Source organism: Anomaloglossus baeobatrachus, chromosome 10 (assembly GCF_048569485.1).
Source record: "Anomaloglossus baeobatrachus isolate aAnoBae1 chromosome 10, aAnoBae1.hap1, whole genome shotgun sequence".
In the NCBI taxonomy this organism is placed as follows: domain Eukaryota; kingdom Metazoa; phylum Chordata; class Amphibia; order Anura; family Aromobatidae; genus Anomaloglossus; species Anomaloglossus baeobatrachus.
Genome location: NC_134362.1, coordinates 209761184 through 209778464, shown reverse-complemented (window position 1 = coordinate 209778464; position 17281 = coordinate 209761184).

Genomic DNA, 17281 nt, shown 5'->3' with positions numbered 1-17281 from the left:
GGTGGAGTTGCAGTGTGTGGTGCAGTTGCAGTGTGTGGTGCTGGGTCGTGTGGTGCAGTTGCAGTGTGTGGTGCTGGGTCGTGTGGTGCTGGGTCGTGTGGTGCTGGGTTGTGTGGTGCAGTTGCAGTGTGTGGTGCAGTTGCAGTGTGTGGTGTTGGGTCGTGTGGTGCTGGGTCGTGTGGTGCTGGGTTGTGTGGTGCAGTTGCAGTGTGTGGTGCAGTTGCAGTGTGTGGTGCTGGGTCGTGTGGTGCAGTTGCAGTGTGTGGTGCAGTTGCAGTGTGTGGTGCTGGGTCGTGTGGTGCAGTTGCAGTGTGTGGTGCTGGGTCGTGTGGTGCTGGGTCGTGTGGTGCTGGGTCGTGTGGTGCAGTTGCAGTGTGTGGTGCTGGGTCGTGTGGTGCTGGGTCGTGTGGTGCTGGGTCGTGTGGTGCTGGGTCGTGTGGTGCTGGCTCGTGTGATGTTGGGTCATGTGGTGCTGGGTCGTGTGGTGCTGGCTCGTGTGGTGCAGTTGCAGTGTGTGGTGCTGGGTCGTGTGGTGCAGTTACAGTGTGTGGTGCTGGGTCGTGTGGTGCTGGGTCGTGTGGTGCAGTTGCAGTGTGTGGTGCTGGGTCGTGTGGTGCTGGGTCGTGTGGTGCAGTTGCAGTGTGTGGTGCTGGGTCGTGTGGTGCTGGGTCGTGTGGTGCAGTTGCAGTGTGTGGTGCTGGCTCGTGTGGTGTTGGGTCGTGTGGTGCTGGCTCGTGTGGTGCAGTTACAGTGTGTGGTGCAGTTGCAGTGTGTGGTGCTGGGTCGTGTGGTGCAGTTGCAGTGTGTGGTGCTGGGTCGTGTGGTGCTGGGTCGTGTGGTGCAGTTGCAGTGTGTGGTGCAGTTGCAGTGTGTGGTGCAGTTGCAGTGTGTGGTGCTGGGTCGTGTGGTGCTGGGTCGTGTGGTGCTGGGTCGTGTGGTGCAGTTGCAGTGTGTGGTGCTGGGTCGTGTGGTGCTGGGTCGTGTGGTGCAGTTGCAGTGTGTGGTGCTGGGTCGTGTGGTGCTGGGTCGTGTGGTGCTGGGTCGTGTGGTGCAGTTGCAGTGTGTGGTGCAGTTGCAGTGTGTGGTGCTAGGTCGTGTGGTGCTGGGTCGTGTGGTGCTGGGTCGTGTGGTGCAGTTGCAGTGTGTGGTGCCGGGTCGTGTGGTGCTGGGTTGTGTGGTGCAGTTGCAGTGTGTGGTGCTGGGTCGTGTGGTGCAGTTGCAGTGTGTGGTGCAGTTGCAGTGTGTGGTGCTGGGTCGTGTGGTGCAGTTGCAGTGTGTGGTTGTGGGTCGTGTGGTGCTGGGTCGTGTGGTGCTGGGTCGTGTGGTGGAGTTGCAGTGTGTGGTGCAGTTGCAGTGTGTGGTGCTGGGTCGTGTGGTGCAGTTGCAGTGTGTGGTGCTGGGTCGTGTGGTGCTGGGTCGTGTGGTGCTGGGTTGTGTGGTGCAGTTGCAGTGTGTGGTGCAGTTGCAGTGTGTGGTGTTGGGTCGTGTGGTGCTGGGTCGTGTGGTGCTGGGTTGTGTGGTGCAGTTGCAGTGTGTGGTGCAGTTGCAGTGTGTGGTGCTGGGTCGTGTGGTGCAGTTGCAGTGTGTGGTGCAGTTGCAGTGTGTGGTGCTGGGTCGTGTGGTGCAGTTGCAGTGTGTGGTGCTGGGTCGTGTGGTGCTGGGTCGTGTGGTGCTGGGTCGTGTGGTGCAGTTGCAGTGTGTGGTGCTGGGTCGTGTGGTGCTGGGTCGTGTGATGCTGGGTCGTGTGGTGCTGGGTCGTGTGGTGCTGGGTCGTGTGGTGCTGGGTCGTGTGGTGGAGTTGCAGTGTGTGGTGCAGTTGCAGTGTGTGGTGCTGGGTTGTGTGGTGCTGGGTTGTGTGGTGCTGGGTCGTGTGGTGCTGGGTCGTGTGGTGCAGTTGCAGTGTGTGGTGCTGGGTCATGTGGTGCTGGGTTGTGTGGTGCAGTTGCAGTGTGTGGTGCAGTTGCAGTGTGTGGTGCTGGGTCGTGTGGTGCAGTTGCAGTGTGTGGTGCAGTTGCAGTGTGTGGTGCTGGGTCGTGTGGTGCAGTTGCAGTGTGTGGTGCTGGGTCGTGTGGTGCTGGGTCGTGTGGTGCAGTTGCAGTGTGTGGTGCTGGGTCGTGTGGTGCTGGGTCGTGTGATGCTGGGTCGTGTGGTGCAGTTGCAGTGTGTGGTGCTGGGTCGTGTGGTGCTGGGTCGTGTGGTGCTGGGTCGTGTGGTGCAGTTGCAGTGTGTGGTGCTGGGTCGTGTGGTGCTGGGTCGTGTGGTGCAGTTGCAGTGTGTGGTGCTGGCTCGTGTGGTGTTGGGTCGTGTGGTGCTGGCTCGTGTGGTGCAGTTACAGTGTGTGGTGCAGTTGCAGTGTGTGGTGCTGGGTCGTGTGGTGCAGTTGCAGTGTGTGGTGCTGGGTCGTGTGGTGCTGGGTCGTGTGGTGCAGTTGCAGTGTGTGGTGCAGTTGCAGTGTGTGGTGCAGTTGCAGTGTGTGGTGCTGGGTCGTGTGGTGCTGGGTCGTGTGGTGCTGGGTTGTGTGGTGCTGGGTCGCGTAGTGCTGGGTCGTGTGGTGCTGGGTCGTGTGGTGCTGGGTCGTGTGGTGCAGTTGCAGTGTGTGGTGCTGGGTCGTGTGGTGCTGGGTCGTGTGGTGCAGTTGCAGTGTGTGGTGCTGGGTCGTGTGGTGCTGGGTCGTGTGGTGCTGGGTCGTGTGGTGCAGTTGCAGTGTGTGGTGCTAGGTCGTGTGGTGCTGGGTCGTGTGGTGCTGGGTCGTGTGGTGCAGTTGCAGTGTGTGGTGCCGGGTCGTGTGGTGCTGGGTTGTGTGGTGCAGTTGCAGTGTGTGGTGCTGGGTCGTGTGGTGCAGTTGCAGTGTGTGGTGCAGTTGCAGTGTGTGGTGCAGTTGCAGTGTGTGGTGCTGGGTCGTGTGGTGCAGTTGCAGTGTGTGGTTGTGGGTCGTGTGGTGCTGGGTCGTGTGGTGCTGGGTCGTGTGGTGGAGTTGCAGTGTGTGGTGCAGTTGCAGTGTGTGGTGCTGGGTCGTGTGGTGCAGTTGCAGTGTGTGGTGCTGGGTCGTGTGGTGCTGGGTCGTGTGGTGCTGGGTTGTGTGGTGCAGTTGCAGTGTGTGGTGCAGTTGCAGTGTGTGGTGTTGGGTCGTGTGGTGCTGGGTCGTGTGGTGCTGGGTTGTGTGGTGCAGTTGCAGTGTGTGGTGCAGTTGCAGTGTGTGGTGCTGGGTCGTGTGGTGCAGTTGCAGTGTGTGGTGCAGTTGCAGTGTGTGGTGCTGGGTCGTGTGGTGCAGTTGCAGTGTGTGGTGCTGGGTCGTGTGGTGCTGGGTCGTGTGGTGCTGGGTCGTGTGGTGCAGTTGCAGTGTGTGGTGCTGGGTCGTGTGGTGCTGGGTCGTGTGATGCTGGGTCGTGTGGTGCAGTTGCAGTGTGTGGTGCTGGGTCGTGTGGTGCTGGGTCGTGTGGTGCTGGGTCGTGTGGTGGAGTTGCAGTGTGTGGTGCAGTTGCAGTGTGTGGTGCTGGGTTGTGTGGTGCTGGGTCGTGTGGTGCAGTTGCAGTGTGTGGTGCTGGGTCATGTGGTGCTGGGTTGTGTGGTGCAGTTGCAGTGTGTGGTGCAGTTGCAGTGTGTGGTGCTGGGTCGTGTGGTGCAGTTGCAGTGTGTGGTGCAGTTGCAGTGTGTGGTGCTGGGTCGTGTGGTGCTGGGTCGTGTGGTGCAGTTGCAGTGTGTGGTGCTGGGTCGTGTGGTGCTGGGTCGTGTGATGCTGGGTCGTGTGGTGCAGTTGCAGTGTGTGGTGCTGGGTCGTGTGGTGCAGTTGCAGTGTGTGGTGCTGGGTCGTGTGGTGCTGGGTCGTGTGGTGCAGTTGCAGTGTGTGGTGCTGGGTCGTGTGGTGCTGGGTTGTGTGGTGCAGTTGCAGTGTGTGGTGCAGTTGCAGTGTGTGGTGCTGGGTTGTGTGGTGCTGGGTCGTGTGGTGCAGTTGCAGTGTGTGGTGCTGGGTCGTGTGGTGCTGGGTTGTGTGGTGCAGTTGCAGTGTGTGGTGCAGTTGCAGTGTGTGGTGCTGGGTCGTGTGGTGCTGGGTCGTGTGGTGCAGTTGCAGTGTGTGGTGCAGTTGCAGTGTGTGGTGCTGGGTCGTGTGGTGCAGTTGCAGTGTGTGGTGCTGGGTCGTGTGGTGCTGGGTCGTGTGGTGCTGGGTCGTGTGGTGCTGGGTCGTGTGGTGCAGTTGCAGTGTGTGGTGTTGGGTCGTGTGGTGCTGGGTCGTGTGGTGCTGGGTCGTGTGGTGCAGTTGCAGTGTGTGGTGCTGGGTCGTGTGGTGCAGTTGCAGTGTGTGGTGCTGGGTCGTGTGGTGCTGGGTTGTGTGGTGCAGTTACAGTGTGTGGTGCAGTTGCAGTGTGTGGTGCTGGGTCGTGTGGTGCAGTTGCAGTGTGTGGTGCTGGGTCGTGTGGTGCTGGGTCGTGTGGTGCAGTTGCAGTGTGTGGTGCAGTTGCAGTGTGTGGTGCAGTTGCAGTGTGTGGTGCTGGGTCGTGTGGTGCTGGGTCGTGTGGTGCAGTTGCAGTGTGTGGTGCTGGGTCGTGTGGTGCAGTTGCAGTGTGTGGTGCTGGGTCGTGTGGTGCTGGGTCGTGTGGTGCTGGGTCGTGTGGTGCAGTTGCAGTGTGTGGTGCAGTTGCAGTGTGTGGTGCAGTTGCAGTGTGTGGTGCTAGGTCGTGTGGTGCTGGGTCGTGTGGTGCTGGGTCGTGTGGTGCAGTTGCAGTGTGTGGTGCCGGGTCATGTGGTGCTGGGTTGTGTGGTGCAGTTGCAGTGTGTGGTGCTGGGTCGTGTGGTGCAGTTGCAGTGTGTGGTGCAGTTGCAGTGTGTGGTGCAGTTGCAGTGTGTGGTGCAGTTGCAGTGTGTGGTGCTGGGTCGTGTGGTGCAGTTGCAGTGTGTGGTTGTGGGTCGTGTGGTGCTGGGTCGTGTGGTGCTGGGTCGTGTGGTGCTGGGTCGTGTGGTGGAGTTGCAGTGTGTGGTGCAGTTGCAGTGTGTGGTGCTGGGTCGTGTGGTGCTGGGTCGTGTGGTGCAGTTGCAGTGTGTGGTGCTGGGTCGTGTGGTGCTGGGTTGTGTGGTGCAGTTGCAGTGTGTGGTGCAGTTGCAGTGTGTGGTGTTGGGTCGTGTGGTGCTGGGTCGTGTGGTGCTGGGTCGTGTGGTGCTGGGTCGTGTGGTGCTGGGTTGTGTGGTGCAGTTGCAGTGTGTGGTGCAGTTGCAGTGTGTGGTGTTGGGTCGCGTGGTGCTGGGTCGTGTGGTGCTGGGTCGTGTGGTGCTGGGTCGTGTGGTGCTGGGTTGTGTGGTGCAGTTGCAGTGTGTGGTGCAGTTGCAGTGTGTGGTGCTGGGTTGTGTGGTGCAGTTGCAGTGTGTGGTGCTGGGTCGTGTGGTGCAGTTGCAGTGTGTGGTGCAGTTGCAGTGTGTGGTGCTGGGTCGTGTGGTGCAGTTGCAGTGTGTGGTGCTGGGTCGTGTGGTTTGGGTCGTGTGGTGCTGGGTCGTGTGGTGCAGTTGCAGTGTGTGGTGCTGGGTCGTGTGGTGCTGGGTCGTGTGGTGCTGGGTCGTGTGATGCTGGGTCGTGTGGTGCAGTTGCAGTGTGTGGTGCTGGGTCGTGTGGTGCAGTTGCAGTGTGTGGTGCTGGGTCGTGTGGTGCAGTTGCAGTGTGTGGTGCTGGGTCGTGTGGTGCTGGGTCGTGTGGTGCTGGGTCGTGTGGTGCAGTTGCAGTGTGTGGTGCTGGGTTGTGTGGTGCAGTTGCAGTGTGTGGTGCAGTTGCAGTGTGTGGTGTTGGGTCGTGTGGTGCTGGGTCGTGTGGTGCTGGGTTGTGTGGTGCAGTTGCAGTGTGTGGTGCTGGGTCGTGTGGTGCAGTTGCAGTGTGTGGTGCTGGGTCGTGTGGTGCTGGGTTGTGTGGTGCAGTTGCAGTGTGTGGTGCAGTTGCAGTGTGTGGTGCTGGGTTGTGTGGTGCAGTTGCAGTGTGTGGTGCTGGGTCGTGTGGTGCAGTTGCAGTGTGTGGTGCTGGGTCGTGTGGTGCAGTTGCAGTGTGTGGTGCTGGGTCGTGTGGTGCTGGGTCGTGTGGTGCTGGGTCGTGTGGTGCAGTTGCAGTGTGTGGTGCTGGGTCGTGTGGTGCAGTTACAGTGTGTGGTGCTGGCTCGTGTGGTGTTGGGTCGTGTGGTGTTGGGTCGTGTGGTGCTGGGTTGTGTGGTGCTGGGTCGTGTGGTGCTGGCTCGTGTGGTGTTGGGTCATGTGGTGCTGGGTCGTGTGGTGCTGGCTCGTGTGGTGCAGTTGCAGTGTGTGGTGCTGGGTCGTGTGGTGCTGGGTCGCGTGGTGCTGGCTCGTGTGGTGCAGTTGCAGTGTGTGGTGCAGTTGCAGTGTGTGGTGCTGGGTCGTGTGGTGCAGTTGCAGTGTGTGGTGCTGGGTCGTGTGGTGCTGAGTCGTGTGGTGCTGGGTCGTGTGGTGCAGTTGCAGTGTGTGGTGCTGGGTCGTGTGGTGCTGGGTCGTGTGGTGCAGTTGCAGTGTGTGGTGCTGGGTCGCGTGGTGCTGGGTCGTGTGGTGCTGGGTCGTGTGGTGCTGGGTCGTATGGTGTCGCCATGTGTGGTGTTCTGAGTGGCCCTCGTGTTGGGGCGCCCCTCTGTGTTATGTCTATAATATGGCCACGTTGTGTCACGTTACGTCATGTTACATTCCAATGTTTCCATTCCTCGCTGCCGTGTCATGTATGTGTCAGGAGCGGTGTTATGTCACGCGGCAGTGTCGGGTCACGCGGTGCATTATTCCTTCTTGTGTTCTGAGTGTCACGTTGTGATGTCGCCGTCTCCTTCCAGTGTAATGTTGTATAATACCGTCGCGGTCTGTTCCGCTGTGTCGTCACATTGTGTTATGTGGTGTAGCAGTTGTATACCGTTACATTATATGTTAGTATTACACTGTGTTGTATGTTACCCTGTGATATTCTACATTGTGCTGCTCTGTGCCGTGTGATTATAGTGTTAGGTTGTATTGCGGCACGTCACATTGTATTGTGCTGTGGTCTCACTGTTATGTTGTATCTTGTGTTATCTTTACTTTGTCATTTTCATTTTTGCTGTCACTTTTTGTTTCATGTTGTGTTACGTTGTATTATTTTGTTGTGTTTCGCTGTGTCACGTTGGGCTACGTTGTATTGCGGTGTTATCCTCTACTTTGTCATCTTTGTTTTCCTGTGTCATGTTTTTGTTGTTTTGATTGATTGCTCTCTGTGAGAGAAACAAAATTGAAATGTTGTAGTTGTGATACCTTTTAATGGTTAACATAAAATAAAATATGATGTTATAAAGCAGCTTTCCAGACATCTCAGGTCTCTTCCTCAGGCATGGTATGACAAAATATCTGAAGAAACACAAATATACAGTTAGGTCCAGAAATCTTTGGCCAGTGACACAATTTTGGCGAGTTGGGCTCTGCATGCCACCACATTGGATTTGAAATGAAACCTCTACAACAGAATTCAAGTGCAGATTGTAACGTTTAATTTGAAGGTTTGAACAAAAATATCTGATAGAAATTGTAGGAATTGTCACATTTCTTTACAAACACTCCACATTTTAGGAGGTCAAAAGTAATTGGACAAATAAACCAAACCCCAAAAAAAATTTTTATTTTCAATATTTTGTTGCGAATCCTTTGGAGGCAATCACTGCCTTAAGTCTGGAACCCATGGACATCACCAAACGCTGGGTTTCCTCCTTCTTAATGCTTTGCCAGGCCTTTACAGCCGCAGCCTTCAGGTCTTTCTTGTTTGTGGGTCTTTCCGTCTTAAGTCTGGATTTGAGCAAGTGAAATGCATGCTCAATTGGGTTAAGATCTGGTGATTGACTTGGCCATTGCAGAATGTTCCACTTTTTTGCACTCATGAACTCCTGGGTAGCTTTGGCTGTATGCTTGGGGTCATTGTCCATCTGTACTATGAAGCGCCGTCCGATCAACTTTGCGGCATTTGGCTGAATCTGGGCTGAAAGTATATCCCGGTACACTTCAGAATTCATCCGGCTACTCTTGTCTGCTGTTATGTCATCAATAAACACAAGTGACCCAGTGCCATTGAAAGCCATGCATGCCCATGCCATCACATTGCCTCCACCATGTTTTACAGAGGGTGTGGTGTGCCTTGGATCATGTGCCGTTCCCTTTCTTCTCCAAACTTTTTTCTTCCCATCATTCTGGTACAGGTTGATCTTGGTCTCATCTGTCCATAGAATACTTTTCCAGAACTGAGCTGGCTTCATGAGGTGTTTTTCAGCAAATGTAACTCTGGCCTGTCTATTTTTGGAATTGATGAATGGTTTGCATCTAGATGTGAACCCTTTGTATTTACTTTCATGGAGTCTTCTCTTTACTGTTGACTTAGAGACAGATACACCTACTTCACTGAGAGTGTTCTGGACTTCAGTTGATGTTGTGAACGGGTTCTTCTTCACCAAAGAAAGTATGCGGCGATCATCCACCACTGTTGTCATCCGTGGACGCCCAGGCCTTTTTGAGTTCCCAAGCTCACCAGTCAATTCCTTTTTTCTCAGAATGTACCCGACTGTTGATTTTGCTACTTCAAGCATGTCTGCTATCTCTCTGATGGATTTTTTCTTTTTTTTCAGCCTCAGGATGTTCTGCTTCACCTCAATTGAGAGTTCCTTAGACCGCATGTTGTCTGGTCACAGCAACAGCTTCCAAATGCAAAACCACACACCTGTAATCAACCCCAGACCTTTTAACTACTTCATTGATTACAGGTTAACGAGGGAGACGCCTTCAGAGTTAATTGCAGCCCTTAGAGTCCCTTGTCCAATTACTTTTGGTCCCTTGAAAAAGAGGAGGCTATGCATTACAGAGCTATGATTCCTAAACCCTTTCTCCGATTTGGATGTGAAAACTCTCATATTGCAGCTGGGAGTGTGCACTTTCAGCCCATATTATATATATATATAATTGTATTTCTGAACATGTTTTTGTAAACAGCTAAAATAACAAAACTTGTGTCACTGTCCAAATATTTCTGGACCTAACTGTATGCACAAAACAGGGCAGAGCGATGCATAGTAAAAGGACATTTAAATAAACAACCACTGAGCTTAGAAAGTGCACCTTTAATTAGCTTTGATTAGTGGTGTGAGTGTTTTATTGTCCCAATATCCATGTAGGATCAGAGGTCTGGTGTCCTCAGTCTCTGGAGCAGACTCCTCAGATTTTGTAGTGGGTCATAAATCCTCCTGAGCGGTAGAGTCCTGTGTCCACAGAGTTAAACATTGTGATGAATTTGTCTCCCAGACCCTTCCATGATTTTGTGATCTGAAGTTGCCTTTTAATATGATAACTTTCATGTGGTTTATGTTGTGTCCTGAAGCACAGAAATGTTTGGCCACAGGTAATGGGTTTTTGTGTCTGTAATTGTGTGGCGGTGAGATCTCATCCTCGCTCTCAGTCTCTGTCCTGTTTCTCCATCATAGAGACCCCCAATAGGACATATAGTGCTCAGGATTAAGTACACCACATTAGAAGAGGAGCATGTGACTGTCCCGGGGATCTTATAGTCCTTCTGTGTGTTGGGGATCTGTATCCGGTCTTTGGTCTCTACATGAGCGCAGGTTTTGCAGCATTTCAGGGATAGGTTCCTCTTGGTGTGTCTGAGGGCATTGAGCTTCGGATCATGATGCTCCTTAAATTAGGAGGTTGCCTGTAGCAATGAAGGATCTGTGAATATTGTGTATAACCGGTCATCCTTGTGTAGAATGTGGTGAAGTTTCTTGACCGTTCTTCTCGGCACCTCGAGCTGTGGGTTGTAGGTCACCACCAGAGGTACTCCACTATTTCCCTCTGTTTGTATTGAAGCAGTTCACTTCTAGGGGTCCTTGTTGCCCTCATGATCTGGTCATCTATGAAGGTGGGGCGGGAGCCTGGGTTTAGAAATGTCTTAAGATGGGTTAAGTGTTCATCCCTGTCTGCAGGAACAGATCCGATTCTATCTGAGGGCCTGGCTGTAGACAATGGACTTTTTGATGTGTTTGGGGTGGAAGCTGTCCCATCTGAGGTATGTGGGACGGTCAATAGGCTTCCGATACACCGAGGTCTGGATTGAGCCATTTTGAATTTTTATGGTGGTCTCCAGGAAGGTGATTTCTGTGTTTGAGTGGTCCAATGTCACGTTTATGGTTGGATGAAATGCACTGAATTTTTCATGAAATTTTAGAAGCTCTTGTTCAGACTCGGTCCAGATTATTAAGATGTCATCGATGAAACGGAAATAGGCCAATGGCGTGAGGGAGCCGGATCCTAAAAAGTCACTCTCCAGTTTAGCCATGACGAGGTTGGCATACTGCGGGGCCATTCTGCCGCCCATAGCCGTTCCTGTGCGTTGTAGATATAGCTCCTCACATAATAAGAAGATGTGAGGATGAATCTGGCGAGTCTTATACAGACTCCGGAGGGATCCCATTGGCTACAAGGAACATTCGGCAGGCGGTTACTCCATCTTCATGTGGGACGTTAGAAATTGGTGTTTGTTACATTGTAGTAGGTTGTTACATTATAGTGTGTTATCTTGCAGTTTGTCCTCTTTGTGTTGTGTCTGTTTTGTTGTGTTACATTGTATTGTGGTGTCATCTCGTACTTTGTCATCTTTGTTTTTGCTCTCATGTTGTTCTTGTGTTCGTGTGCTCTTACTTTCAGTTTTTCTGTGTCATATATCAGGTTACACTGTGTTACATTGTATTGTGCTGTGTCATCTTGTACTTTGTCCTCTTTGTTTTGCTGTGTCATGTTTTTGTTGTGCTTCCCTGTTATGATGTATTATGTTGTTGTTTCTTTGTGTTATGATGTTTTGCATTGTATTGTGTTTGTGTCATCTTGTACTTTGTCACCTTTCAGTTTTGCAGTATTTGTTATGTTGTATTGTGTTGTTTCTTTGTGTTACATTGTATTGTTTGTGTCCTCTTGTACTTTGTCCTCTTTGTTTTGCTGTGTTTCTGTTATGTTGTGTTACATTGTATTGTTTGTGTCCTCTTGTACTTTGTCCTCTTTGTTTTGCTGTGTTTCTGTTATGTTGTGTTACGTTGTATTGTTTGTGTCCTCTTGTACTTTGTCCTCTTTGTGTCGTGTTTCTCTTATGTTGTGTTACATTGTGTTTGTGTCCTCTTGTACTTTGTCCTTTGTTTTGCGGTGTTTCTGGTACGTTGTATTTTGTTGTTATGTTGTGTTACATTGTATTGTGTTTGTGTCCTCTTGTACTTTGTCTTCTTTGTTTGTTGCGTTGTGTTTGTTTCTCTTATGTTGTGTTACATTGTATTGTGTTTCTGTCCTCTTTGTTTTGCGGTATTTGTTACGTTGAATTTTGTTTTTTTGTTGTGTTACATTGTATTGTGTTTGTGTCCTCTTGTACTTTGTCCTGTTTCCTTGTGTTTCTCTTATGTTGTGTTACATTGCATTGTGTTTGTGTCCTCTTGTACTTTGTCCTCTTTCGGGTTTGCTGCTGTTATATGTCGGGTTACATTGAGTTCTTTGTGTCGTTGTGTTTCTCTTATGTTGTGTTACATTGCATTGTGTTTGTGTCCTCTTGTACTTTGTCCTCTTTCGGGTTTGCTGCTGTTATATGACGGGTTACATTGTGTTCTTTGGGTAGTACACTGTTACGTGTTCAGTTACTTATTGTCACTTTTTTAACCCTTTATTTCTTGCCTCTGGGAACAATTCATGGTTTTCTTGGCAGTGTGTTTGGGGGGGTCCGGCCTCGGGGAGGGGTCGCCGCTGTGATTCCATGTTATGATGTCCTCATGAAGGATGATGCTGATTGGCTGCAGCTCTCAGCCTCCCCATGATCCGTGTGGCGGGCTCAGACCTCCATCTTGTGTGTGGCAGCTGTCACCCCCTATTATATCTGTCACTCAGGCCCCAGCGTCTGATATCAGCTCTCTGTAAACATTACCGCAGCCATTAAGAGGCAGCAATGGCCGACACTAGACAGCTTATATCGGGGCCGGATGAGTCCTCAGCACAGAATATTGTGGATTATAGATGATTTACTGACAAAATGTAGAATTGTTGGAGGAAAAATGGGGGCATCTGCTGAGCTGGGTATCTAATCCTCTCCTGTGTGATACTGTCTGCTGAGCCGTGTATCTAATCCTCTCCTGTGTGATACTGTCTGCTGAGCCGTGTATCTAATCCTCTCCTGTGTGATACTGTCTGCTGAGCTGGGTATCTAATCCTCTCCTGTGTGATACTGTCTGCTGAGCCGTGTATCTAATCCTCTCCTGTGTGATACTGTCTGCTGAGCCGTGTATCTAATCCTCTCCTGTGTGATACTGTCTGCTGAGCCGTGTATCTAATCCTCTCCTGTGTGATACTGTCTGCTGAGCCGTGTATCTAATCCTCTCCTGTGTGATACTGTCTGCTGAGCCGTGTATCTAATCCTCTCCTGTGTGATACTGTCTGCTGAGCTGTGTATCTAATCCTCTCCTGTGCGATACTGTCTGCTGAGCTGTGTATCTAATCCTCTCCTGTGTGATACTGTCTGCTGAGCTGTGTATCTAATCCTCTCCTGTGTGATACTGTCTGCTGAGCCGTGTATCTAATCCTCTCCTGTGTGATACTGTCTGCTGAGCCGTGTATCTAATCCTCTCCTGTGTGATACTGTCTGCTGAGCTGTGTATCTAATCCTGTCCTGTGTGATACTGTCTGCTGAGCTGTGTATCTAATCCTCTCCTGTGTGATACTGTCTGCTGAGCCGTGTATCTAATCCTATCCTGTGTGATACTGTCTGCTGAGCCGTGTATCTAATCCTCTCCTGTGTGATACTGTCTGCTGAGCTGTGTATCTCATCCTCTCCTGTGTGATACTGTTTGCTGAGCAGTGTATCTCATCCTCTCCTGGGTGATACTGTGCTGAGCTGTGTATCTCATCCTCTCCTGTGTGATACTGTCTGCTGAGCTGTGTATCTAATCCTCTCCTGTGTGATACTGTCTGCTGAGCTGTGTATCTAATCCTATCCTGTGTGATACTGTCTGCTGAGCCGTGTATCTAATCCTGTGCTGTGTGATACTGTCTGCTGAGCTGTGTATCTAATCCTCTCCTGTGTGATACTGTCTGCTGAGCTGTGTATCTAATCCTATCCTGTGTGATACTGTCTGCTGAGCTGTGTATCTAATCCTATCCTGTGTGATACTGTCTGCTGAGCTGTGTATCTAATCCTGTCCTGTGTGATACTGTCTGCTGAGCTGTGTATCTAATCCTGTCCTGTGTGATACTGTCTGCTGAGCTGTGTATCTAATCCTCTCCTGTGTGATACTGTCTGCTGAGCCGTGTATCTAATCCTCTCCTGTGTGATACTGACTGCTGAACTGTGTATCTAATCCTCTCCTGTGTGATACTGTCTGCTGAGCTGTGTATCTAATCCTCTCCTGTGTGATACTGTCTGTTGAGCTGTGTATCTAATCCTCTCCTGTGTGATACTGTCTGTTGAGCTGTGTATCTAATCCTCTCCTGTGTGATACTGTCTGCTGAGCTGTGTATCTAATCCTCTCCTGTGTGATACTGTCTGCTGAGCTGTGTATCTAATCCTATCCTGTGTGATACTGTCTGCTGAGCTGTGTATCTAATCCTCTCCTGTGTGATACTGTCTGCTGAGCTGTGTATCTAATCCTCTCCTGTGTGATACTGTCTGTTGAGCCGTGTATCTAATCCTCTCCTGTGTGATACTGTCTGCTGAGCAGTGTATCTAATCCTCTCCTGTGTGATACTGTCTGCTGAGCTGTGTATCTAATCCTATCCTGTGTGATACTGTCTGCTGAGCCGTGTATCTAATCCTCTCCTGTGTGATACTGTCTGCTGAGCCGTGTATCTAATCCTCTCCTGTGTGATACTGTTTGCTGAGCAGTGTATCTCATCCTCTCCTGTGTGATACTGTCTGCTGAGCCGTGTATCTAATCCTCTCCTGTGTGATACTGTCTGCTGAGCCGTGTATCTAATCCTCTCCTGTGTGATACTGTCTGCTGAGCCGTGTATCTAATCCTCTCCTGTGTGATACTGTCTGCTGAGCCGTGTATCTAATCCTCTCCTGTGTGATACTGTTTGCTGAGCAGTGTATCTCATCCTCTCCTGTGTGATACTGTCTGCTGAGCCGTGTATCTAATCCTCTCCTGTGTGATACTGTCTGCTGAGCCGTGTATCTAATCCTCTCCTGTGTGATACTGTTTGCTGAGCCGTGTATCTAATCCTCTCCTGTGTGATACTGTCTGCTGAGCTGTGTATCTAATCCTGTCCTGTGTGATACTGTCTGCTGAGCTGTGTATCTAATCCTCTCCTGTGTGATACTGTCTGCTGAGCCGTGTATCTAATCCTATCCTGTGTGATACTGTCTGCTGAGCCGGGTGTCTAATCCTCTCCTGTGTGATACTGTCTGCTGAGCTGTGTATCTCATCCTCTCCTGTGTGATACTGTCTGCTGAGCAGTGTATCTCATCCTCTCCTGGGTGATACTGTGCTGAGCTGTGTATCTAATCCTCTCCTGTGTGATACTGTCTGCTGAGCTGTGTATCTCATCCTCTCCTGTGTGATACTGTCTGCTGAGCTGTGTATCTAATCCTCTCCTGTGTGATACTGTCTGCTGAGCTGTGTATCTAATCCTATCCTGTGTGATACTTTCTGCTGAGCCGTGTATCTAATCCTGTGCTGTGTGATACTGTCTGCTGAGCTGTGTATCTAATCCTATCCTGTGTGATACTGTCTGCTGAGCTGTGTATCTAATCCTCTCCTGTGTGATACTGTCTGCTGAGCTGTGTATCTAATCCTCTCCTGTGTGATACTGTCTGCTGAGCCGTGTATCTAATCCTATTCTGTGTGATACTGTCTGCTGAGCTGTGTATCTAATCCTCTCCTGTGTGATACTGTCTGCTGAGCTGTGTATCTAATCCTATCCTGTGTGATACTGTCTGCTGAGCTGTGTATCTAATCCTCTCCTGTGTGGTACTGTCTGCTGAGCCGTGTTTCTAATCCTCTCCTGTGTGATACTGTCTGCTGAGCTGTGTATCTAATCCTCTCCTGTGTGATACTGTCTGCTGAGCCGTGTATCTAATCCTCTCCTGTGTGATACTGTCTGCTGAGCCGTGTATCTAATCCTATCCTGTGTGATACTGTCTGCTGAGCTGTGTATCTAATCCTCTCCTGTGTGATACTGTCTGCTGAGCTGTGTATCTAATCCTCTCCTGTGTGATACTGTCTGCTGAGCCGTGTATCTAATCCTATCCTGTGTGATACTGTCTGCTGAGCTGTGTATCTAATCCTCTCATGTGTGATACTGTCTGCTGAGCCGTGTATCTAATCCTCTCCTGTGTGATACTGTCTGCTGAGCTGTGTATCTAATCCTCTCCTGTGTGATACTTTCTGCTGAGCTGTGTATCTAATCCTCTCCTGTGTGATACTGTCTGCTGAGCTGTGTATCTAATCCTCTCCTGTGTGATACTGTCTGCTGAGCTGTGTATCTAATCCTATCCTGTGTGATACTGTCTGCTGAGCCGTGTATCTAATCCTCTCCTGTGTGATACTGTCTGCTGAGCTGTGTATCTAATCCTATCCTGTGTGATACTGTCTGCTGAGCCGTGTATCTAATCCTGTCCTGTGTGATACTGTCTGCTGAGCTGTGTATCTAATCCTCTCCTGTGTGATACTGTCTGCTGAGCAGTGTATCTAGTCCTCTTCTGTGTGATACTGTCTGCTGAGCTGTGTATCTAATCCTCTCCTGTGTGATACTGTCTGCTGAGCTGTGTATCTAATCCTCTCCTGTGTGATACTGTCTGCTGAGCCGTGTATCTAATCCTCTCCTGTGTGATACTGTCTGCTGAGCCGTGTATCTAATCCTCTCCTGTGTGATACTGTCTGCTGAGCTGTGTATCTAATCCTCTCCTGTGTGATACTGTCTGCTGAGCTGTGTATCTAATCCTCTCCTGTGTGATACTGTCTGCTGAGCCGTGTATCTAATCCTCTCCTGTGTGATACTGTCTGCTGAGCCGTGTATCTAATCCTCTCCTGTGTGATACTGTCTGCTGAGCCGTGTATCTAATCCTATCCTGTGTGATACTGTCTGCTGAGCTGTGTATCTAATCCTCTCCTGTGTGATACTGTCTGCTGAGCCGTGTATCTAATCCTCTCCTGTGTGATACTGTTTGCTGAGCCGTGTATCTAATCCTCTCCTGTGTGATACTGTCTGCTGAGCTGTGTATCTAATCCTCTCCTGTGTGATACTGTCTGCTGAGCCGTGTATCTAATCCTATCCTGTGTGATACTGTCTGCTGAGCTGTGTATCTAATCCTCTCCTGTGTGATACTGTCTGCTGAGCTGTGTATCTAATCCTCTCCTGTGTGATACTGTCTGCTGAGCCGTGTATCTAATCCTCTCCTGTGTGATACTGTCTGCTGAGCCGTGTATCTAATCCTCTCCTGTGTGATACTGTCTGCTGAGCTGTGTATCTAATCCTCTCCTGTGTGATACTGTCTGCTGAGCTGTGTATCTAATCCTCTCCTGTGTGATACTGTCTGCTGAGCCGTGTATCTAATCCTCTCCTGTGTGATACTGTCTGCTGAGCTGTGTATCTAATCCTCTCCTGTGTGATACTGTCTGCTGAGCTGTATCTAATCCTCTCCTGTGTGATACTGTCTGCTGAGCTGTGTATCTAATCCTCTCCTGTGTGATACTGTCTGCTGAGCCATGTATCTAATCCTCTCCTGTGTGATACTGTCTGCTGAGCCGTGTATCTAATCCTCTCCTGTGTGATACTGTCTGCTGAGCCGTGTATCTAATCCTATCCTGTGTGATACTGTCTGCTGAGCCATGTATCTAATCCTCTCCTGTGTGATACTGTCTGCTGAGCTGTGTATCTAATCCTCTCCTGTGTGATACTGTCTGCTGAGCCGTGTATCTAATCCTCTCCTGTGTGATACTGTCTGCTGAGCCGTGTATCTAATCCTCTCCTGTGTGATACTGTCTGCTGAGCTGTGTATCTAGTCCTCTCCTGTGTGATACTGTCTGCTGAGCTGTGTATCTAATCCTCTCCTGTGTGATACTGTCTGCTGAGCCGTGTATCTCATCCTCTCCTGTGTGATACTGTCTGCTGAGCCGTGTATCTCATGCTATTAGGGGGACAGTCGCCAGCTCAGGGCGCATGCGCAGTTGTCTTGTCTGCAGAGCTGACACTCTAGCGCTCTCTCCCCCTCCCCCGCACACACTGGGCACTGGTGACGTCACTCTGGCTGTTTGCTGCTCTCGTGCTCTGTGCAGGTGGAGTGTTA